This window comes from Grus americana, chromosome 1, assembly GCF_028858705.1.
Source record: "Grus americana isolate bGruAme1 chromosome 1, bGruAme1.mat, whole genome shotgun sequence".
Classification (NCBI taxonomy): Eukaryota; Metazoa; Chordata; class Aves; order Gruiformes; family Gruidae; genus Grus; species Grus americana.
In genome coordinates this window covers 91,500,111-91,524,682 of record NC_072852.1, presented here as the reverse complement: position 1 = coordinate 91,524,682, position 24,572 = coordinate 91,500,111, and the positions used below count along the sequence as shown (strand labels likewise).

General features: G+C 42.7%; 1 protein-coding gene across 2 annotated transcripts in view; it reads right to left on the bottom strand.

Annotated features, from left to right (window-relative positions):
* LSAMP (limbic system associated membrane protein) overlaps positions 1-24,572 on the bottom strand; it is a 1,016,803-nt gene that overhangs the window by 490,162 nt on the left and 502,069 nt on the right. The window lies entirely within an intron of this gene.

The following is a 24,572-nucleotide window of genomic DNA, read 5'->3' as shown; positions in this document are numbered from 1 at the left end:
GAGATTAGGAACCTGTTACCTGCATAAAACCCAGCAGATTTCTCTCTCTCTCTCCCAAAAAAGAGAGAAGAATCTTATTATATGTACATAGGCTATTTATACTAGGCTTGCAAAATTCTACTCAACACTCACTGGAAGAATAGTCCTTTATTGAGAGAGTATTAGATGGGGGATTTTTGGCTGTCTATTACCTTCACCATCATGGTGCAGAGGGAGAAATCTCTGAGACCTAAGCTGGCAATTTTTTTAATGACAGTTTTATGTGTTTATTACTCCTGTTTTTTTGCCAGGTTTGTTAGGCAGGGAGTAGGTAACAACTTGCAATCTTGTCCACTGGCATGTACACACGTATTAATGGGCCAGATGGAGCTGCAGTGATTTTAGCAGCTGAGGGTCTGGACTATTACGTTTATACAGGTCAGGGGAGAGGGGGAACAGACAACTAATTTAATATAACTTTAGAGCCACAGTCTTCACTAAATTGGACACAGGATTCAAAGTAAAGAAGAAAGAGAAAATCTGGCTCCTTTTCTTGGCTCTGACACTGATCTAGTTTGTAATTGTAAGCAATTCTATTTACCCCATCTGCAACATGATCGTAATGTTTCTCCCCATCTCTGTACAGAGTTCTGAGATGGAGATCCATAAATCAGAGGGACATGTGCATAGTCAAGTTAAAAACCCCAACAAACCAACAACCCAAGAAATGCCAGTTAAAACTGGGCAATATTGCCTTAATTCTCTACTTACGCATGCCTTTTTTTTACTGCCTTAAACAATCAGTAGGAATGATTTCTCAAATTTATCTGACATTTTTTCCTAAAACTTCAGATGTGTAAGCTACCCCTTCCATGTTTTTTTTTTGTCTGACAGTTGTGCTTATTTTATTACTCTTGTAGGCTTGCCTGTAATAATTGACAGATTTTAACAGTAAATTACCTTCTCTTTAAGGTATGTATTGTAATAATTTTGCCTGCACTGTGCATTTTATTTTAAACAAAAGATTTAGGTTTCTTTATTTTTCCCTTGAGATTATAAACACTTCTGAATAGTAATTTATTACTGTAGAATTTCACAATAGTAACTTAGTACTGTAGAATTTCACCAGCTATTTGCTAGAGTAACAGACGCGCAGAGTTGTATTAAGTGGGCATGGTTTGTGACATTTTGCCAAACTTTTTGTGCAGAAGCATAAATTAATTGAGGCTTACACATAATTTGTTATCAAACTGTATCAATAAACTGCAGTTAGTTTCTCTATGCATGTGATACACATCCAAAGCAAAGCAAAACAGCATCAACTGTTTCTTTTTAAATTGCTAGTAATATTCTGTTTCTTTGTGTCTCCTGGATCACAGATTTCATCCCTGTTACTCAATACATATTGCCCAGGTCATCTGCATTCACTGGTTTTCAAAATCTTTTACATTTCCCTTATTGCTACTTTCAACAAATCAAAAAAAATTCATCCAAAACTTGTCCTTGCTTCTGTCCCCTGTCCCCGACCCTCTTGACATTGGGGGGGGCAGGAGAGAAAGAGAGAGAGAGAGAGAGATGTGGTCCTTCTGTACTATAGATTGCAACCAATAAGCCTATGACAAATTTGAAGTAGCCTGAAATAATTTGTGCACATTTCATGAAAACTTGGTTATTTTTATGAAAATTTCCTGAATGTGTATGTTGATTTAACTCAAAGACTGCTGTTTCCAGGAAGGGAAAGGTAATACAGCAGATGAGGTGACCTAACCTCAAATACTAAAGGATTATGCAAGGACCACTATGCTTGGTCCTGGCTGACCCCAACTCATGCCGGTCCTAGTGAATTTCTTTAAGAATAATAAAATCTTTAGCACCGAAAGATCCATCACAGCAAAAGCAAAATGCAGTTCACCAAAAAGAGGAAGACAATTTTCTTGATAAAAGGAACAGACTCCAGAATCTGTCTAAAAATAGGCCTTCCTAAGTTCCCTTCATAAGACGCGGGTTAGACAGATGTAGATATAAACAGCTCATAAATTACTTTTTTTCCCTCAAAATACTTTGTTCGTTTTTTATAAATGCATAGCATTTTGCTTGAAGAGGCTATGACACAGCTATGAACAGAAAGGAGTCCTGAAACTCCCTGGGCTTTCCAAATAATCATTATTAATATGAAGGACACTATAGCCCACATCCTTGTTTAATAGTGGTAAAATCAGCAGCTCTGGCAGTAGGAGGTTGATATGTGAAATTTGAGAATGAACGAGTGCCAGAGAGACAAGAAACGGAACAGAAACGCAACAAGTCATAGAAGAAGGCCAGTCATATGCAGTTTTCCAGCCTCTTGAACAGCAGTCTTCGCTGGTATAAAGTGCTGTGCTGAACCAGGGAAGTCCAATGCATTTAATTGTATTAAATGCTGATAGCAAAATTACAGCAGACTACATATCTGAACAACAATGCCAAGCTATGGGGTCATATGTTTTGAAACCAAAGGCCAAGAGTGATATGGACAGTAATGGGAGCAAGACTTTACCTGTATCTGTAATGTGCTCGTTTTGCAGTTTATCTGCAAAACTCCATATGCATTAGTACACCCACGCTTTTGACTATAATGGCCATTTTAATATCTCTTCATCTATGATGCATTGTTCAGATACTTTTCTCAAAAGCAACCTTCATTAAGCTCTGTTTGTCTGAAATAACCAGAATACTGAACAGCTGCAAGATCCTACATGTTTGTCAAAGCTCATAGAAAAATATGAATGTCTTATGTAGTGTTATTTGAGAATTGATATGTTATTATACTGTCTTTAAGGGCTTTATTATAATGCATGTGTACAGGAAAGGAGAGTTAAAACTAAATATTCATTCTTAATTTGGGGATTTCATCTAAGCTAAGCTGTAAAATACTAAAGATGGGCAAATGCTGCCATTTCTTTCAGTGTTCATTTAGGTTAATGTAATTTATATACTTGTGGTTTTATGTGCACAAATGGCAGGTGACATGAGCTCTCCAGCAAGAAACGAACTTAACAAATCCTCAGAAGGCTAGAAGGTTCGGGGAAAAAAAAAAACCAACATTCCCCTACTTTATTTTTTACCCTCTTGATACTTTTTTAGCTGCACTGCTTGACTCCGTGTTGTGTAAACTACATTCATTCTGCATCCTTATCAGATGCTGGATGCATTATATTGCCGCTTATAACTGTTTCCTAAGTTAAAACAACATATCAACAGTAAATGGGGTTTCAGCAAAAAAGCCCATACAAACAAGTTATTCTGACCTCCAAAGGCACCCTTGAAACTGCTAGACTTCTAGCCCTTGGTACTACATTACTCAAGACCTACGCTCTTGGAAAAGCGAGGCAGGTTTTCTCACGGCACTGTCACACTGTGGCAGAAAGTATGAAGTGGAAAAGTCTTCCATGGATCTGACGGTCTTAGTCACCCTAGCACTTGCCATTCTGCATGTGTTTGTTAGTATAGCTTTGGAGCAATGGATTCAGTTCACACCTCCCTCCTGAATCTTCAATATTTATTTTGATTCTTTATGTTAATAAATAAATAAAATCCAGAGCCTTAGTTGCAGTATAAAACAGCACAATTCACTGCTGGGGTATAGAATTGATATACTAGATATTTCTCATTTATTAGCTTCATTCCTTTGCCTAGTCTCCTACAGTAATGTTATTATTTCCCATGAGGGTCACATGAGATTTTTCTTTTGCTTGCTTTGTACGTGTCTTTGTGTGTGTGCTCATTTATTTAACAGGCATTTTCCTCCTTTATCTGCTACTTATTTAAAGCTTTCACTATACCCATTTGATCTGAATACATTGGCTATGTGTGGCCTGTTTGCAACCAGGTCTGCTCTTAATGGTGTATTTACACCAGGTTTTCACACAATACCAAAGAGATCCATAACCAAAGTGATTTAGAAGATGATTTCAATGTTCCTTTCCCCAGAACTGTTCTCCCTTTCTCAACAAGTAGGAAATGACACTGAAGGGAAAGGATTTGCTTGCAACTCTGCTGTAAAAGCACTTTTCTCTTCTTCAAAGCAATCTCCCTGAGGGGAAAAAATTAAACCAGGTTCTCAGAAGAGGTACTTATTTTAAGAATAGGCCTTTCTGGCTCCTGTCAGAAACACGGCACTAGTTCACACACTGTCTTTATGATGTACAGCCCCCTCCCTCACCTAGTCTACTCTCAGAAAAACATGGATGCCCTGCGAGTAGCAGCTCTTCTGTCTCCTGTCCTTGTCCTGGAGGGCAACGGGGCAAGTTGAGCGTGGCCAACTTCCAGACATGCCACTTCCCCACTCCTGCTGTGGGGGGCTGGGTTGCAGCCCCAGTGGCACATCACAGTACTCGACCAAAACATGGCATCGCAGTATCTGCAATGCCATCAGCCACTGCACATTTGGCATTGTGATATGACTGTGGTGACAGAAAATCACTGGTAAATCTGATTAGGGACACCACTGACTGGGAGACTGCACATATGGCATGTCAAGTGCTGAGCAGCAGCATTTCAAGGAGTCCAAGTCAAGACTCTCGTGTTCCCTCTATTAGCAAAACTTTGTCGCCTTCTGCCCCCTGCACTGTATCACTATCAACATGAGTACAATGGACAACACTGAAATTATTAAAATCTTCATTTAGTTTTGATGTAATGGCCGTGGTGAGCAAACGGGTTTATAGATTTTTATAGCATTAACACATCCTCACACAGTTCTGTAGACGAGGACATAAATGCGGCGAAGGCCTCTAAGAACCAGTCAACTCAACCATCACAGCAAAACACCTGCTTAGATATCACTCTGCCTTACGTGGCTGAAGGCTCAGTTTTGACAGGACTTAACGCAGTGCTGTCTGGAAAGCTTTTACAGCAGAATCTTTGCTCCAACCTTGCAGAAAAGGTCAAGCACTTTTTCTTTACCTCCTTGCCTTTCAGAGGCACTCAGGTCTAAACCACAGAGATCTCCATTTTAACTTTCTACTTGCTTCATTTAGTAACATCACACCTTTTGTCAACTCAGGAAATTCTTTGGTTTTCAATAATGAAGGAAGACTTAAAAACAAAAGCTTATCTCAGCCCTGAATGCAACCAACATATTCTCCAAGGAGTCTTCTATCCCTTTTAACCTAGGAGAAGAAATGAAAATATAATATATACCAGTCTAACGGTATTTTAAAGGAAATAATCAGTTTAAATAACGTTTTGCCCTCTTTCCTACTTCACAGGAAGCGTGAAGTCAAAATACAACAGGAAGCGTCAGTCAAAAATAACGTTTAGTGTTTACGCAGAATCCCAGCAAGAGCTCCGAACTCACCCCTCCCTCACCTGAGAGCCACTGGCCAAAGCCAGCTCCTCTAGGAAGAGCAGGCAGTCGGTCACCCCATCACAGTTGAAAATTGCAGCAAACCTGCCCGGATGGAGCCACTACCCACTGTGTCCAGTTCTCCTCAGCATGCAGCAATAAAATTGACTTTGGTTATGCTCTTCAACTGTCACAGAGCAACCACCAGTCAGGCATTGTCCCCCCGCCTCACAGGTCGGAAGAGAAGTGCTTAGATCACAGAAAATGTATGGGCACCCAACTTCTACGTAGCTGCCTGACATCCATTAGCATCACCCTGTATCTTTGCAGGCTGTAGGAATCTGGAGAGCCTGCTCCTGAGGGACTTTATCGGTAACCGTCAATATACTCTGAAAGGAAAAGTAAGCTCACTTCTGAGAGTCACCTCTGGCAATTTCTTCTCACTCCAGGTTTGAACAAGTCACCTGCAGAAAAATCTAAGCAGGCTATTATCGGTCTCCTGACACACCTGCTGTTTACCTGCTGCTTCTACCAACAGATTATATTATAGTCTTTACATATCTTTAGGTCCTTTAGAAATAATGGAAAGGAAACACAAGTTAGACCCATTTTGCTAGGCTTTTAGGAAAAGATTTCCATCACTGCAATTCCTGTAATAAATTTTGTTTTCTGCAAGAACACTGCTGTTGAATACTGTTTCTCAGTGTGGCCAGGGGCTCTCGCTAATTACAAAGCTGCTCTTCAACTCCTCAAAGCTCTCCCTTTCCACCCCTAGGAAGGGATTATCAGCAATTCATGGAGAGAAAACGTACCCCATGTACCCCTACTATTTACTTAGCTCTTCACCAACCGTTTGCATATCAAACTTTGTATGCGACATGCTAGATAATAGAGGCAACCCAGAAGGGAAGAGCATACATAGTATTTGCTGGTATGTTGTCTTTTATTTCCTTTAGCCAAAAAACTCGTGAGGCAGCTGTATGGCACATTAGAGATAGCTTTACACAAAGTGCCTTTCTTTCAGAGGCGGTTTCTTTGAGCCTGTCTTGCAGTTCACGTTGCAGACCAGATCAAAAGATGTTTTCCTCCATTTTAATAGAGAAATCTGAGACAGATTGTATCAGGGAAGAAAGGGAGTAAAAGAAAGACTGAGAGGTTACTTGGCAATTAGGCGATCTTGATTATTTCCTTCTTGTCTTGCTAAATCTTTCAGCTGGCTATTGGGTGGAAATGATTTTCTATTCTATTTGACACCGGCTTCACAGCTAATTTGGTTTCCATCTATCTGCCTAATCCATTTTATCTATCAGTTCTAATTTGGCCCCATCCTCATTTTTATTTGCACGCTTCCCATAAGCGTAAACAACAACAATGACCTTTTCTTCTTATTCAGGGGAAAAAAAGGAGCTTGTTTTTCAGGTGAGAGGTGTAAGAGTAAGAGCAAAGGTCCCACTGTGGGGAGGTCACACTAAATTGCAGGTGCCACCTTTGGCGGAACAAGGATTTAGAAACCTTTTCTTCATGCACCAGAGAACTCCAGTATACAGATCCAAATCACTGGGACTGCTCTGTCATCTGTATCACTCTACCTGATCAAGCATATAATGCAGCTACAGAAGGAAGTGATACAGCCTCACAGAGAAGTTAGTAGCTCTCTCAGGATTTTGAACACCAGATCAAAGCCTTTGAAATGGGCCATGTGTCCAAGGGACAGCTGGAGAAGAGAGTGGCAGATAATGGTAATGTGTCCCTCGATAGCCATTTTCCTGAGCAGGTTTGCTGCCAAGTTGTCAACCAAGGGGCACTTCTTCAGTTGTGAGGGCTGACTACCAGATAGGGGAACTGCAGTCCCCACGGTATGTCCATGACAAAACCATGAATCACAGTTTGGGCAATTCAGGCATCTGGACAAATATTTCTCATCATCACAGGGAAAGTATTCTCATCAACACACCCACTGATGATCTTTGGTTTCTTCACAAAACCATCTCTATACTATCTTGGTCTATACCTTAAAATAAGCATCAAGCTTCAGGGCAGAAAAGTTTCAAATGCTTAGTTAAAACTCTGCTGTATCTAACAGCTTGCTTTTCCATGGCCTTGGAAACCCTGTGGCTCACAATGTGCAGGGCAGCCAGGATCACAAGGCTCTTATTTCACACCTGCTACTGCTGCAATGCATCTGCCATTCACAACCAACTATATATGAATCACTTCTCCCCTTTGGTGTGAGAAGCAACGTGAGGTCCTCATTTTGAAAGGGGTAGAGGCACAAGGTATTACATTAAGGCCTTGATTCATAATTAAGTAAGCCTTGAGACTCATCTGGGAATTTTGCCAGACAACTTTATACATTAGAACAGGGACCCTGAGAAACACATTTATGGTGTCACCCTGAAAACTAGAGACATCTCCAGGATGCAGGCCCTCAAAGCAGGAGCTTTTCTTCCGTGGAATGACCTCTTAGAATAGTAGCTAGCCACTGGTAGAGACACTTACATGGATCAGATTACAGAAAAAACAAGATTAATATCTATCACCATATCAGTTTCAATGCATTCTTGAGAACCTCAGGAAGGGAGATGCTGTGGCCATTCTTTCCCCATCCCTTCCTAACTTGTTTTGTGAGATCTCCTTTCTTGTTCAGACCCCCAACTCCTTAAATGCTCTCTTTCTGTTTTGCTGGGGCTGCTGCCTTCGTTAGAAAGATTTTCAGCTTTGATTAATTATTGAGCCCGTACTGCTGAGGGTTTTCTATTCTCCAGTTCTCATTACTGATGCCTTGCAGCCTGTGTGCTTCACTGGTCCCATTGCAGGATTTGATGGATGCAACCGTGAAGTCTTCCTGCCTGCAAAGCCAGCCTTGCCTTTTGCTGATTTTGTTTGGTGGGCAGGGAATTTCGCTCTTGGCTACAGTGAGCAGTAAAGCATACGCACTGGGCAAAGTATTATTGCTATTATTATGGTGGAAGCAGCATGAAATTCTTGCTGCTTTGCTTTTTGCATATTTCCCCTTGAAATCTGTTTCAAAAATTCTCCCCAACGGCCATTTTATTCTCAAAGTTGCTGCATTTTCTTACAGAAGATTCACCAACATATTGCTCTCTCATGGGAGACCAATATTCTTTCTGGTTGTTTGCTTTAATCTAGAATGAAAAGCTATGCATAGTGAAAATATGTTTTGTTTTGTTTATACTCCTAGTGCTTGGCTGCATAATCATCGCTAAGGTTGACCGATACATTTTTCTTTGTTTTGATGGAATAAAACTGTTCCCTGTGATAACTCAGACGTAAGGGTCTAATGCACTACGGCAGAGGTAGTCCAATGGGGTGTAGTCCAATATGGTGCAGATCCCATAAGAGAGAACAAGCATGTGGCAGGTCCTGTGTTACAACTTCCATGAGGCCCTGAAGAGGCTTAGAGATTTAGAAACTGGATCTGAAGCAAGTGAAATGCTTTCACAGTTTTGAGAGTCTTTCTTCCTCAATGCTCATCATTTAAAGACAAATTTCCTTAGGCTGACTTACTTGCCTTGACTAGGGAGAAAGACAAGTGCTTAAACATTTGCATTTCCCATAAGGGACACCTTGTGTTTATGATCAGCCCATTATTAAATGAAATCCATGCCACAACATTATTTATTTCACAGGTCTAAAGGCCCAGGTGGCAATGGCTTATGCTCCTAATGTTTTTATCCAGTTGGGTATCAATCCTCTGTCCAGCCATAACAGTAGTCTATTGTACGTTACCTTACTTACCCCTTAGCAAGCAATGCAGACTGCTCATGATCAGCCTGGCTCTTGTTTGTGAGACAAATCAACCAACCTATCCCAACACCTCTGTCTCGCAGTCCTGAACCCAGCAAGATACCAGACAGATAGCTATGTTCGGAGATCAGGCCTCAGCATACTGATCATCATGTATGTAATAAAATATTTATTTTTTTTTATTCTGTTCCAGCATCAGTATGCATTGTAGGTCCTGATAGCTCCGTGTTCAAGCACTGTGAAGAAAGAGGTGGCAGGCAGGACTTGGCCTGGTAAGAGCCAGACACAGCCCTGAGACGGCCAGACAGGGCCCTTGGAAGGGGGTTGAGATGGGTTGATGCCAGGCCAGGCCATCAGCCTGCAGGCTGGGGTCAGGGTCAGTCCTGGTGTGGGTACCCAGCGTCACACACAGCCCCATGATGGCTGGGCAGAGCCATGGTGAGGGAGCTGGGCTGTGGCAAGGCTGGTGCATCAGCTGCAGGTTGAGGGTGTGGATTAGCAGCGTGCATGGCCAGGCATGGCTGTGGCTGAGCGGGAGACTGGCAGTCTCAGTGTGATGTAGCTCAAGCAGGAGCTGAACTAGAGGTTCAGTTTAAAAGCAGCTCCCATGGGAAGGGAAATTGGTCCTGCGGAAGCCTCCGACAGCACTGCCTGGGACACTCTGTCCGAGGCCGCCAAAAGAAAGGGGGCCAGTCCTCACCTGCACAGTCTCAAAGCTGACCCTGAGCCACAGCAGCCAAACCTCTGTGAGGAGGGATGCTATCAGCATCCCCTTCAATCTCCTCCTGCCTCTACTCTTTGTTAGAAAGGTCCTGGAGCAACTGTCTGTGGTCAGCTTGAAAAACTCATACATCTTTCACTTTGTAGTAACAATGGGAACAAGAAAGGAACTAGATAAAAGACTAAAATAAATAGCTTTGACACAGATAATCAGTTGACTGTGCTTCACCATCAGCTGAAGTTGTGTAACTCTGTGGGCATGATCTTAGCAAATACAAGGGTCTAAAGCTCAATTTCACTACCTCTGTGGATCAAGTCATTACCCCAAGGGCAAGAAAACACACACAGACAGGCAGTGCTGGGTGACTTCTTAAGCCACAGAAACACACTAGCCCAAGCAGATGACACATGTACAATCAGAGCGAGCAGTGGGCACTAGCATCCTCTCACACAGACGTGTATCCCATGTGTTCATGGACTCCTTTCCTTCCTTACTATTTCATAATTCAAGTATTCCCCCACCATAATTTTCTTGCCTGCTTTTCACCCATCCTGGACTCTGAAAACAGTTTATCAGAAATATCTGTCTTGAACGTACAGTAAAGACAGAGAGGGTGATTAGGTTGTGTTTTGTTTCCAAGGCAGAAAAGGAGTATTATTAGAACATTACAAATGCCAAACATCAGGCTTAGATTCATCTGATACAGCACATCTCTAGTCTCCCTCCCAGCACTTGCTAAGAATGTACATGAGTGAGAAAACTACAGCCAACAGTAAATCCATGATCATGGGTCTGAGCCCTTCACAAAATTTGCATCAATGCTATTTACTTCAACACTCCAGCATACAGTGGGCTCAGCAACAGCCTAGAACACACACACTGCCTAGCTGCAAACATCAGAAACATAGGCTTATACCATGCACGCTGGAAGTGCAGCATGACCCATGTGGAGAACCACAGCCGCCAGAACACATGGGGAAAAGGCTCAGGAAGCAGGTCGCATGTGATAGAATACTCTCTGTCATCTTCATTTCCTCATTTGTACGTTGACAGGTTCAGAGCAAGGCAAGCCGATACGGCTGCCCATAAACGTGCACCTGACACTGCCCTCTGACAAGCTCACAGGTCTGCACACAAATGGATCCTCTCCACTCGAGGAGGGATCTGAGCTCTGAGGATGCTCTGCCAGAGTAAAAGGTTTGCAAATCCCCTGCCACCACCATTTCTGTGCTAGAGCCAGATGCCTGTGCCCTGCAACTGTGCACTGACAAGGCTCAGCATCTTTATTTTAAAGGCACATGGTAGCTTTCATCTGCAAGACAATATTGGTGAGAAGGTCTGCTGGGATCTGAAATAAGTAGCATAGCTTTTCAGACACAGCAGCATTCTGACGGCATATTAAAAACCCGTGTGAATCATAAATCCTATTTCTTTAGGAATTGAGTCCCATCAGGGCAAAGGGCTGAGGGAAAAATGGGCTATTCTGCATATAGCTAGGAGATGATGATGATCTATGTAGGTAAGACGCAGACATTCTGTTGTGAGTTTTTTGTGACTGTTGTTGCTTTTTAAATAAAAATTTAAAATAATGGCTTTGGCTTCCCTGTCACACACCAGAGACAAAATTCCGCTCGCTATTAATAAAGGTACAAACAAATTTTTGCAAGCTCTGCATAGATCTGCCTTCCTCCGACCAAAGAAGAAAAATGAAAAGAAAATTTCTTACACATGGGATAATCACATTGCTGAAGCAAACACCTCTCTTAATGTTGTGAGCAATGCAACAAGCAAAAGGTATTAAGCTGAAGTATGTGTATGTGTGCATGAGAGAGTGTGCGAGTATGACAGAGATTGAGTTGGTATGTGCTGAAAAGCGGGACAGGAGAATAGTTGATCCGATCCTTGCGAAAGCAAGCTACAAAAGCTTGAGGGAGTCAGACTGCTGGCGTGCAGGAGTGGGAACATTAATCCCAGAGTGTAGGCAGTGATGGACGGCAGGTGAGCAGATGGGGAGGCAGGTTCTGACTGCAAAGACGACAACTTGGAACGAGCTCTGTCTGAGCTCTGTGCAAACACAGCTCAGCAGAATAGGGGCAGCAGTACCTAGGGAATCAGCCTGCAATAGCTTACCCAGCTCACTTTCAAGGTAGCTAGTTACCCAGCATTTCTGCGTGCCAACAATCTCACCCTCTTCAGTCTTGCAGCTTTTGTCTTCTGCACCCCTCAAAACAAAACATTTCTGGTATTATGCTTAAGCTGGGACATCTGATCAGCTCAGAAACTTGGATTTCCTTCAGCTTGAAATCCGCTGGGAGCAGGACAGCCCTGCTCCAAAGGCACCTGGATGCCAAGATTCTCAGGCTGAAGTCCTTCTCCTTATTTCCCTGTGCACCATCCTCTCTCTCCTGCCTCACAGTTGATTTGGAGAGAGTTATCTGCCTAGCTCTTGGACCCTGATCAGAAGCTGAGCTGGGGCCTGGCCTTTACCATCTGTCCAGGTGGCTCCTTTGCAGCAAGACACTGTCCCACATGTCCTATATGCATCCATCAGATTCAAGCCTACGCCAGCTTGGCTCTGGGAATGAATCGCTGCACTCTCCTTATTTGAAAGGGAAGCTTGCGCCAACCACTCCATGGTCCTCTAGACACGTGCTCTCCCTGGACGCCTGGTGCTTCCACAGTCACCAAAGCACTTGCTGGCCACTGCACTTGTCTGTGTGAGATGCTCAGAACTCCACCCATCCCCATTCCCACCACAGAGTATTTTAGAGTAACGAATAGGGAAAATACCTTGTGTCCAAACCCTGTAATGTTTACCCTTTTTCCTACAATTCACCACAATGAAGTTTCAAGGGACTAACAGAAAAAGAAGAAAAAAGCCTCTGCTTTTCTTCCACATACAAATGAAGAAAGTCTCACATTGTTTAATCTGACAGAAACATTTCACTATTGCAATGAGGAAGCCCTTCTCTTTGGAAGAAATATGCAGGCCAGTTCCCTACCTCACTGTATCTCAGGGAGAGAAAACAAAAATAGAGAAATATCTTTTTTCATTGCCAAGTCCCTAGATGGGGATAACTTGCTGCATATTTTCTGGGAGGAGAAAGATAAAAATCTCAGCTATTTAAGTCTGCATGCATTTGTCTTCCACACAAAGCTGACAGTATTTTAGCACGCATGCCGCGTACAACTGTATCCGCAATTAATGAATACTTGCATCACAAGTACATTCAATAGGAAAAAGGGATCCTCTTCTCCACTATAGAGACTTGGGGGGTGGGGGAGGTTGGGGGAGGGCACAGGGAAGAGAACACACAGTGTGCAACATTAACCGATTTGCTTGAGACTACCAGGACAGTTGAATGGCACAGCAAAGATTTTAATTTGCGCAGTACTGGCGCCTTCACCCAACTCCAGCTGTGGGCCACGTTGAGCAGAAATGGCCAGGAGACTGCTGAAGCTTCCTGTATGCCCTGGCCAGGGAGCAGGGCTGCTCTGCTCCAGGCTGGGGCTGGATGCTTCCCTTGTCTGTAAGGGACAATGCAGCCAGCCATCCTAGTCTAAAACAGCAGAGCTGTGTGAGGAGTGGATCTAATTGCTCTCACGGTTCCTCATGCTGTACCTTGCCTCACCTTGCCGGTCTCCTGCCTGCCTAGCATGCAGTTTGCTCATTCACTTGCTCATACTCAATGCTTCCTTTCCTCCCTCCCTCCAGCAGTGTCAGGGACACAAGTGAAGGTTACTGTTTGGCATGTTTGTTTTTGCATTATTTATGTTGTAGAGGACAGAGTCAGACATCTAGAGGACAGTCTTAGGTCACATGTGAATCCTTCCAAATGGGACTCAATAGCACAACCAGCCAAGTAGAAAACAGACTTGGACAGCCCCATGGAGGGAGGCAGCATTTGGAAAGGGATGTTGCACATCTATCCGGCCAAAGTACCTGGCAACATCACGGGTCTGCTTGTGCCTCCACCTTCGCTCATTTCTTTCCCTCTTTTTTCAGACACCCTACCAGAAGGGTACAATCCTTTTTTCCCCTAGAACTAAGAAGTGTTTCAATACTGTACATGCTTCACATCCATGGGGCTGCAAGGAACAGGGATCTCCCCACCACCCCAATTCCTGCCTCTTTCCCCGCAACACCTCCTGCTGAGAGCGGCTGCTCCTGGGTTGGTTGCACACACCTCAGAGTAGCTGTAAGCATCTCCTACATGTAGCTCCCCTGCCTGTTTCCTATGAGGCTGCCCACTGGAAAGGCTGGTGCTGGAGTACCTCTGAGCACGCCACAAGCAGTGCGTCTGTGCTGCCCCCGGCACCGTCTACTTGGAGAGCCTGGCACTCACATTAAGAATTCTTTGCTCACACTTCCAACTTTGTTTCTCTCTGACCCCTGTAGTATTTAATAATAAATAGCTATGCCATACCCCAACAGAACAGAGATTTTATGCTACTTATTTTCCCCCATATTTTCCAGCAAAGCTAAGTCTCCCTCAATTTCTTATTGAAAATGAAATGGGGACAGTACTGCTTATACAGCTGGAGATAGTGATCACCAGTGTACAGAAACTGACTTATCAACAAGATTCTTAATGCCATAAAATCAATGGGTTTAGAAATTCTATTATCTTGCCTCTGATAGAACACGCCAAACTAAAGAAACTTCTTGCCCTTTTTCTTTTTTTAAAAGCATACTTAAATATAACATTACTGCTGTCCCAAAACAAGCTTTCCCCATGGTCCTCTAGTAGATATCACACTAGAGCAAAGGGACAGACAGGCTGCACGGCAAAACAGAAAGGATAGCTCTTTCTGGGTTGTACCTGCTATTCTGTTACAGTGATCAGAGGCTGCTGGATCTCCAGATTTGACAGCAATAATCATTCCATACTGTGTAGGGTACAGGACTCTAAGAAAATGACTTTTGCAAGAACAAAATGCAACAAACCCAAATATATGGCTAGTGCAAACCAGGAAAAGATGCATGAATGCCTGAGAGGACACTACGGTAGATCCAGGTGAGCAGAACAGGTGTGGTATGCGTGTTCATAGGTCCAAACATCCAAGCAAGTAAAGAGAACATGGCAAGGAAGGTCCATGTATAGAACAGAGGTTGCAGAGATCAGGAAACTGGCAAATGATGGGAAATGGTTGATGCTATAGTGAAAAATCAAGCAGGACATAAGAAGTGAGCCAGATGAGAAGACATAAGGAGGGAATCAGATGGGATGCAAAGTAAACAGCTGTAGCAGCTGGATGGGATTCTAAGGACAAATCAGACATGAAATAAAATGATACTTGGGTGAAAGCCATTCAATGGGACACAAAGGGCTTGATTTTCCCTTAGATTCAGCCTCCAAGTATTGACAAGACAAATCTTAAAAATTTGTACTAGGTCCCTTAAATTCCCCAAAGTATTGTAAACAGATCCTAAAGTAAAATGAAGTCTCTCCCTTCAGTCCTCCTTTTTCATCCCCCTTACTACCCACTCCCACTCCCCCAAAAAAAACCCATCAGAAAAGGTAGGTGGTGCCTTGATATATGGATAACAAATGTGCAATTCTGGAAATTATTTTTTTCTAGTTTGGCAACAGATACAAGAACCTGAAGAAATCATTTCCACTCACTGAGATCCAGTATTGTCATTTGCAACACGTGGTTGCTAAGCCCTACCTATCTATAAGGCTGAGATGTGGTGAAGGCAAGGGGTGATGCAAGTGCTACGATCCTCCATGTCACCTGAAAGAAAATGGACTCCAGAAAAGTGAACGGTTTGCTGTGGGTCACATCGGTGGAGCCCCATCATGCGTGCTCTGAACGAATGTGATTTAATCATGGAATAGATCCAAAAGGAAGAGTTGTTGTGACCCGATGAGCCTATCACAGTAGCACACTACACTATAAATTGTTTGCAGGCAATAAGCAGCAATGGCTTATATTGAAACACTGGCTACTTTTAGCTAACAAAGGAGGTGTGCAGATTTGAAGACTGTGGCCTTCCATGAACCAACCAAGCAATCAGCCAAGGAAGATGATAGCAACGGACTGATCAAGATACAATTTCTGTAGCCTCACAATCAATACACGTAGAGGCAGGTTCTGCAGACGGCTTGTGGAGTACCACTTGTATGTTATTTAGCTTTGATGTGTCTTGCTTCATCTACATTAAAAATGCTTTGTGATCATGAGACCCGATTTCCACTTCCCATCCAGCCTTGCAAATGTTTACAAAGGAAAGCTTTCATTGCCAGATTGCTCTATACAGGAGCACCTGATTTCATTCAGAAGACAGGCAGTTTGGGTGGGGGCAGACTAAGATAGAAATCCATGTGCAATCAGAATAAAAATCAGACTGCCTCTCGAGACCTACATTTGTTTTACCAAACTGAACAAGTTGAAATTTGGATCCAGACACCTTCCAGGCTTTGTAGAACCTCAAGCCCATGTCCTCTGTGATTAAATCCATCCCCTACTTCTTCCTGGAGATGTCTTCTGAGCTGAGATCTGAGGGAGAAACCATTCTCCTCGCATGAAAAACATACAAGTTAAAAAAGGGTCTTTGAAGAAGAGAATTTAAAGTGATGGACAACTTCTAAAGCAGAAGCAGTCAAACAGCAAGATCATTTGTTCTGGATATAACACCTTGCCTTCCTCTCTGTTATCATCAAAAGCTTCTGTGTTTGTGGGAGAAAATCTCTCCCCCATCACCAGCCCAGTCCTTCCTGCCGTGAGGTCACAGCCCTGTCTTTGTGACACAGCTGTCTGTTGCCATGGAAGTGTTTGTGCTTTCACAAAGTCAGCACAGCGATGACTTCACAAGCAAGGTCATGGAGGAGCAGATGGGCTTGGGAGGAGGGAGGGAGACAGACCCCTTGTTTAAACACAAATAGCGGTGATAATTAATTAACCAAAGTAGCAGGGGAAATTATGAAAAACATGTGAAAGGTAAATGGATTTCTGTTTAGCTGTCTTTCCCAAGAGGCTAAATGTCTCAATTGCAGAGGGGAGATCTTTACAATGAACTAATGAAACAAGGACATTTTCCCTGGTTTCTTCAAGTGGACGCTCTTGGAAAAAAACATGAACAGAGCTTACACTTTGCCATCCTTCTGCCTTCCCTTCTCATCACCACTTGTTGACCTCAACCAAAAGATCAATATTTTCTATCAGAACCTTGAGTCCCTGTATCTTTTCACCATAAAAGGGCTGTGGTGGGAATAGACAATTATTTAGACAGGAAGTTTATTGTTCTGCAGTGGCTTAACAACAAACATGCTGTGTTTATAAAGGAAACTGTTACATGTTTATCCTTCTCCTGACTGCCAAAGCCAAAAGCTTGTCTTTGGAGTTGACCAAGGTAGCCTTTTTCTTTCTTCGAACATATATCGTTTGCATAGCCCGACTATGCCCTTACTCCCACCTAAGATTTTATCTTTTGTCATAGCAGTGCTGGTTCTGCTATACACCTTCACATTGTTGCCCAAGTCAGCAGATTTCATTCAAAACCACAAAAGAGCAAGTTACCCAGGTAAGATCAGGAGGATCATCTCAATATGAAAGTGAATTTGTGGAATACTTCTGAAGAACCTGGACAGCATTAAGTACAAGAATTGTTCTTTCTTCATTCCTTCTCTGGACTGCTTTTGCATCACACATACAGGTCAATATACATTCATCAATCTAAGACTTAAGGGGAAAGTGAGAATCTTGTGCACGTTCTGTTTATTGTTTATTCTGTGAACACACAATTCTACCTTCCTACGTTGCAAGTGGGAGCTGAGATACTTAAAAAAAAAATAATTCTATGCTTACAAGAAGAGTAGGAAACCTTACCAGAAGGCAAGGTGGTTTTGTGACTGGCAGTTCTTTCATGCCAAAGAAGTCTAGAAAAGCAAACAGCCAAGAGATGCTATTCAGACACTTTTAAATGAGTTCAAGAGAACTTCTGCAAGAAAAGTGAGGGTCTTAGTAGGTTTTCTTCTACATACAGGACTCTGTTCATCCAGCACCTCTACCTTTGTTCTCTACTTACAGCTGTGACCTTAACACAGATATCGTCACCTCAAACATAAAGATCCAGATTCACAGGACAATTGCTGAGATTGGAAAGTGCCTCTGGAAATTGTCTAGTTCAGCTCCTCTGCTCAAAGCAAGGTTAACTAGAACAGGTTGTTCAGGGCCATGTCCAATTTTTAATGTCTCCAAGAATGAAAACTCCATCACTCTCTGGGCAACCTGTTCCAGTGTTTGAGCACCCTTGCAGTAAAAGAAGTTTTTTTTCTTACATTTAAATGGAATTTCCTGTATTGCAATTTGTGCCCACTGCCTCTTGTACCTTCACTGGCTGTCACTGAGTGTTGCCAATTTTCAATCCACTTTGCTGTCCCTTATCTAGTCTATCAGTTCATCAATGAGGAACTTATGGGAGACTGTCAAAAGGCAAGACAGTGTGAAAAGGCTTTCTAAAGTCAAAACAAACAATATGCCCTGTCAAGGTCTCCAATATATGCTCATTCACTGAACTAGTCATTGCACTGTAAATCCATGCTGACTACACCCCATCACCTTCTTTGTCCTTCAAGGATCTGGAAATGGATTCCGGGATTATTTGCTTCATCACCTTTCCAGGGACTAAAGTGTGGTTGGACATCCTGTAGTTCCCTAGATCTTCCTTCTTGCAGACAGGTATGACACTTGCTTTCTTCCAGTCTTCAGGAACTTCCCCCAGTTGCCAAGACCTTAAGGGAGTAATCTAGAGTGGCTTCACAATGACATCCATGAATGCTGAGGGAGCTGGCTGATAACCCTGTCAGGTCTCATGGATTTGTTTGTGTTCAGTTTGTTTAAATAACCTAGTCCTGCTCTACCAGGGGTAAATCTTCACTGTGCCATGATTTCCCACTGCCCTCAGAGGCCTGGGATTCCTCAAGGCAAATCTTCCTAGCAAAAACCAAGGAGAAGGAGTCATTAAGTACCTTGGTCATTTCCAAATCTTTTGACACCAGGTGCCTGCCCCATTCAGCAGTGGCCCCACATCTTCATACACTGAGTACACAAAAAAAGTTTTTAAAGAAACCTTGCTGTCTTCAGGGTTAAATTAGCTGCTACTATTATTGCAAAAGGAGCCCCACCTTCTACATATCATGGTGAGGCACCCTGGTTACAGCTGTCTTTTTTATCAACATCGCTAATACATGGTCTGGGGGTAAGTTACTGCTGCCTCCTATCAGATAATTAGTCAGTAAATCATTCAACCAACTACAAGGTATAGAGCAAGGACAATGTTTCCAAACCACATTATCATCAGACATTTATATTGCACTTTATCGCAAAGGATTTGGAAGATTTACATATACCCTGTCGAATACTGCCCTTTTTTTTACACTTGCTGCTAAAGTGCAGCCATCTTTGGAGTGGAATATCTGTGTTTTTTAAGAGTCATGTTATGGAACAAGCTTATCGCAGGAAATTGTGCAGATGACTTCTGTATCTACTTGAAATTTTTAAAAGAGATCAAGGAGAATAATGGTCTAAGGTAGAATTTTGCAAGGAGACTGCAGCTAAAAACCAGTGCTTCCAGTTGTAAGGTAGTTATCCCAAGTTACAGTAACATGACTTTTCACAGGGTTTTGCAATTAGAGTGGTAGAAAATACAATGTAAAAGAACAGATTTGCAATTTATTCCTGTTTTATAAACTGGGTTTTACTCCATCTCTTTGGTACACTTACCTGCCATCCAAGCACTACCAAACACCACCTCTAATTTAAGCCTGACAGGACAGTTCTGGTGAAAGCCACCAAGAAGAACTAAGAGTTTGAGTGCCTTTCTGTTTTCATTAGCTTTGGTCATAAAAGGAGATGGAGCAAAATCATAGCGTGCTCTGGTGCCTCTGTCAGCTAGACTTAATTCAGCAATACTGAGGGTGCAGCCCAGTGATGAAGTGGAAACAATGCTAACATCTAATTCTTGCAAACAGGCACCATCCATGACCAGATCTCACTTTTATGTGAAATACATGCCATCTTATGTCACATTACTTTGTGATATTACACAGAACTGTCTCACTAAGCAACAGCGTGACTCCCTTTCACCACACCATGTTACATTGCATCACTATCTCAAACAGAAGTAATTTGATTTGTCCTACTGCATGTGAGGCACAAGGCTGGCAAATATGACATCAGATCTATGGGAGACCTTGTCTATTCTGAAGCAAGCAGGATATCCTAGGGCATCTCAAAATGTAGCAGATGATTTCTGGTGTGTCCACATTAGTGCTATGGTACAGAGTGTAAATGTGCTATTGAAGTGAATCATCAGGTCATCCCCACTCCCTGAGTCAGGACTGGAGCTGTCTAGAAATGTAGAGACTAGGTTTCTTTCTGCCGAAAATAAGATGCACATCATACGTACTCCATTTGCTAATGGATATTCAAATCACAGCTAGATCTAGTTCAAAGCAACCTCCCTTGAAATTTTTACAGTCAGGTCCACAGTCCTGACGTTTCAACTCTACAAATCTACTCCAACAGGTCTGCATTATTCCTAATGCAGGCCCAGGCAAATCACTAGTCTCTGACTCATTAACAGGATTGTCCTAATTACAAACGGGGACAACTGTTCTGGTCTAACTGTGGAGTATTGTGTGGATAAATAAATTCAAGAGCACAGAGTGCTCTGATACTGCTGGAATCAGAGATGTATGTGTAAGAGAGCAGGAACTGGAAGAACCGTCATGTAAAGAAATGCAGTCAAATCAGAGATTCAAATTTCCATCTATGCCCAAACAGGTCCTTAGCAAGGGCAAACATATTAATAGTGGCAGTCCCACTGCTGACATCAGCATCATGACTGTGCTGCTCCCCATGCCCTCTCATGCTTCCAATAATCTTTCACTGAAAATGACATTCTTGATGTTAAAAAGAACAATATGTATTGAGAGGAGAATTGGTAGCTTTTACCCTCTGCTTACAGAAAATGATGCCTCCTCCACTGGCTTCCTTCCTCTGATCCTTGCCCACTTTCCCCCTGAGACATACCTACACGTATGCACACTTCCTCCTCTTTGAAGAAAACCTGCTATTCCCTCATGCCCTTTGGTAGCTTAAATTGAAGTTTGCCAAGCAGAACTAATACCACCTACTTGTAGATCAGTCCTGCTTCCCTCATGCCACTATTACGTGGGAAGGCAGGAAGAAGAATGGGCAATTAAATATGACAACCAGAGCTTCTTCAGCTGAAAGGAAGCCCCACTTTCTTTTGTCATGATCTTATTGTATGTTCTCATCCTCTACCCTCCCTCCCTTTCTTAGGGCAACTCCACTGAACCACAGCTTGGAAGATCCATTTTTTATGTTTTCTAGGGCTATAAAATCATGTTCAAGTTGAGTCATAGGACACTCTAGATCTATTTCCCTTAAAAAATTACTATGAAATGGCCAATATATTGGGGTTGAATCAGGACCACCTAGAATAAAAAGAGAGCTGCAGAACCATGGTTTCCCAGCTGAGGGTACGGTATATACAAACCTTCTTCAGAACCCGGTAATGAAAGAACACTTGTTCACTCCACCGTACACACCCTGCTGGCAGCGGGCAGAAGTGATAGCAACCACAGGAAAAGTGCTTTTAAGAGATACAGTATGAGCTCTTCAGAAAAACTACACAAAACCAACACTCCGAGGACCTGAATTCCTTCCTCCATCAGCAATTACATAGTGGGAGGGATGCCAGTCCTTTTGGAGGCTACCCCAGGAACAGGTTTGTTGTGCATAAATGTAACCTTTTTTCTTCAGCAAGGAACACTTCTCAGAGATGCTATACAGTGGTTCCCATGCTTGGTGGGGTAGGATAGCCCAGCTCCCCCTGTAGCCTGTTCTTCCAGTTCAAAAAGCCCTGGTGGTGACTTTTTGCATGGGCCGGTGCCATGCAAAAGCAAAGGAAGCTGGTGTCAGCCAATACACCCCTGAAGTGAGATGAGTGGTGCCATGCAGCCTGCACTGTGCATCTAGTCCTTGACTTCTCATTCACAAAACTGCCAAAGACAGATGATTTCATACATACGTGCATAAACTTCCTCAAACCTCCTCAAAACATGCTAATATGAAGTAGTGATGAACTTGTCACTGCTAGACCAAGGGGCAGCTGAAAAATTCCCCTGTTACAGTTCCTTATAACCACACACACAGTGCCTCTGAGGTCAAGAATAAAACGCCTCAAAATGGGTGGCAAAGCAAATAAACTGGAACTGAAGTTTGAGACGATGAAATAGCATTGCTATAAAGCCCCGACATGCTCAAATCAGGAAGATACAAAACCTGGTCAAAATAATAGCTATAGGTGCAGTTTTTCTCTCTGCTGTTAAAAAGTGTGGAGAATAAAAACAAAAGAGAAGGGGAAAATGCATTTAGGTAATTAGCCTTCGAGTCCTGTCTGTTTGGGTGGCTTTTATTGCAGTTATAGGTCTGTCTCTGTGCAAGCATAGATATTGGCTATTAACCCTATAAAGCATTTTTCATTGCTGAGTACTCAGGTTTTGTTGAGATCCAATACGAAACTGTTATATTACCTTCCTGTGAGTCAAATAGGCTGTGACACAATTTCCTAAATATAGGCAGCTGATGCCATCTTAGGGACCATAGGGTATCCTGCTTGGATGTCCTGAAGAGCACAGGCCATATGTTCTATGTGCTGGCCTTCAACAGATATCTCAGATACTCAGAGACAGTAAACCAGTACTAGATAGGTGTACATAGGTAACCCAACCACTCATGTACTGACCCATTTGGTGCACAAGCTCCAGAATGCAGCTTTTTATCACCAATATCCTACACTAAATCACAGGAATTACATACCTATATATTGCACGTACCTAAGGAGAAAAAGAGTAGAATAGTTACCATTAAACTTAGTATAGCAAGAGGCTTTGGGCTCAGGAAGGAGGAACAGAAGAAACCGGTGTGCCTAGGTGGATTCAAATTGCTCTGCGCACAACTGTGTAGGTATTTTTTCACACTGCAGCTTAAACTCAGATAACCCACACTGGTTTAAAAGGCACAACTCTCCAGCTAACCCTGTGCCCTCAACTAATCCACAGCCTCAAGTTACTAGACTCCAAGATTTACAGAGGAGCAAAATAGTAGGCTATGAAGAATTACAGAAAGGAAGATTACTCTGGTCAGAAGAGGTGCAAGGGTCAGATCCCCAATATACACCCTGTACTGCTGCTAAATCAGTTTTCTGTTCTTGGGGTATTCATTTGCTTTTAAAATTGGTACCCTATAGACAGTATGTCTGAAAATACAGTTATACTTCTTGGGAGGGTTGGGTTTTTTTATTAGTTGAGGGTGTCTGTATGAACGCTTCTGCAGACATGACTGTGCAGGCAACGGCTGCAGGTACTGCGTAGCCACGTGCTCTTCTATTAAATTCAGTGTGTGTGGACACCTGAATGTTTGTGTGCAACCTCATGTGCCCTGCTTCCACTGTTAGGACACATGCATGCATTTATACCGGGGAAAAAATATACCACCTAGTCTACTGGAGTGTTGCATGATGCAAATCCAGGCGGCAGCAGCAGGAGGATGCAGATTCCTCCTACCTCTCCTCCCCCTCATCTCTTTCCCTCCTGTCACTCAGACGATAATGATCTGTGTTGTGGGCATTTGCTGGAGAGCTTTAACGTAACCATTATTTTTTAGGTTGCTGGAATTGAGGTGGGCGTCAAGGACTCCAATGAATACAAATAAGCTCAGATCCAAGCAAACTCCGTCTTGTCTAATCTTCACTGAGCAGTAATCTGGGAGGCACCTTGCTTGTTCTCATTTCGTATGGAAGGAGAGCAAGCGCACCACAGTGCCAGTATTAGTGAAGTCTGGATTGATCTCACCTGTTCACATCCTGAGGTCTCCTGATCCTTCTCTACCTCAATAGCTATAATCTGTCCCAGGAAGTATTATTCACAATGAGACAACTCCACCCACCTATTACCGGAGCAGCAGAGGCAAAATTTATTTCTACCTTATAGACTCCAGAAATGTGTGCTCAAAATAGACACAAATCCAAGCTTCAAACTTGGGAATTTTGCTGGAAGCTTCTCCAAGTTTCAGATGCAGAGGCTGCATTTGAACCCATGGTTTAAGCTTGCTTATTTAAATACTGAATTTTACAGCTTCTTTTTAAAACAGATGAGCTGGAGGAAATAAGTTGATGGAAAGCTGGTTTGTTGGGGGTTGTTTTAATGCACTCAGGTATTGACTGTGCAAACCTTGCATGTTCTCTCTCCCCACATGACGACACCCTTGAATGACAGCACACAGTTCTCTTGCAGTTTCTGTATCCCAAGCAAGGAACAAAAAAATCCCTGTAAACAGGATGTTCGTGCAATGGGACAACCAGTCAGGAACAGATGAGCAATGAGGAATGTATTCTTTCCATGGTCCAGAAGTGTACAAATAAAGTGATACTTGTCAAAAGTCAAGATGTGCCAGACCTTGCGAAGGATACTTACCATCAAAAGTAGTAGAAAGATTCTTTGGTCATATTAATAAAAGGACAGCAAAGGAAAAATAAGCAAGAATGCTATGCAGCAGGCATGAAGTAGAGACTGAAGATAATCTGTGCGCATGCCAAAATGTAAATGAAGACTTGGCTTAATTTTTTTAATAGCGATGGTGATATTGAGTGCAGGACAAGGGCACTATAGCTAATGGGAATGAGAAAATGGAAATGACAGTTCCTGGAGTGGAGTAAACTCCGAGATCATATGGCACTCAAGG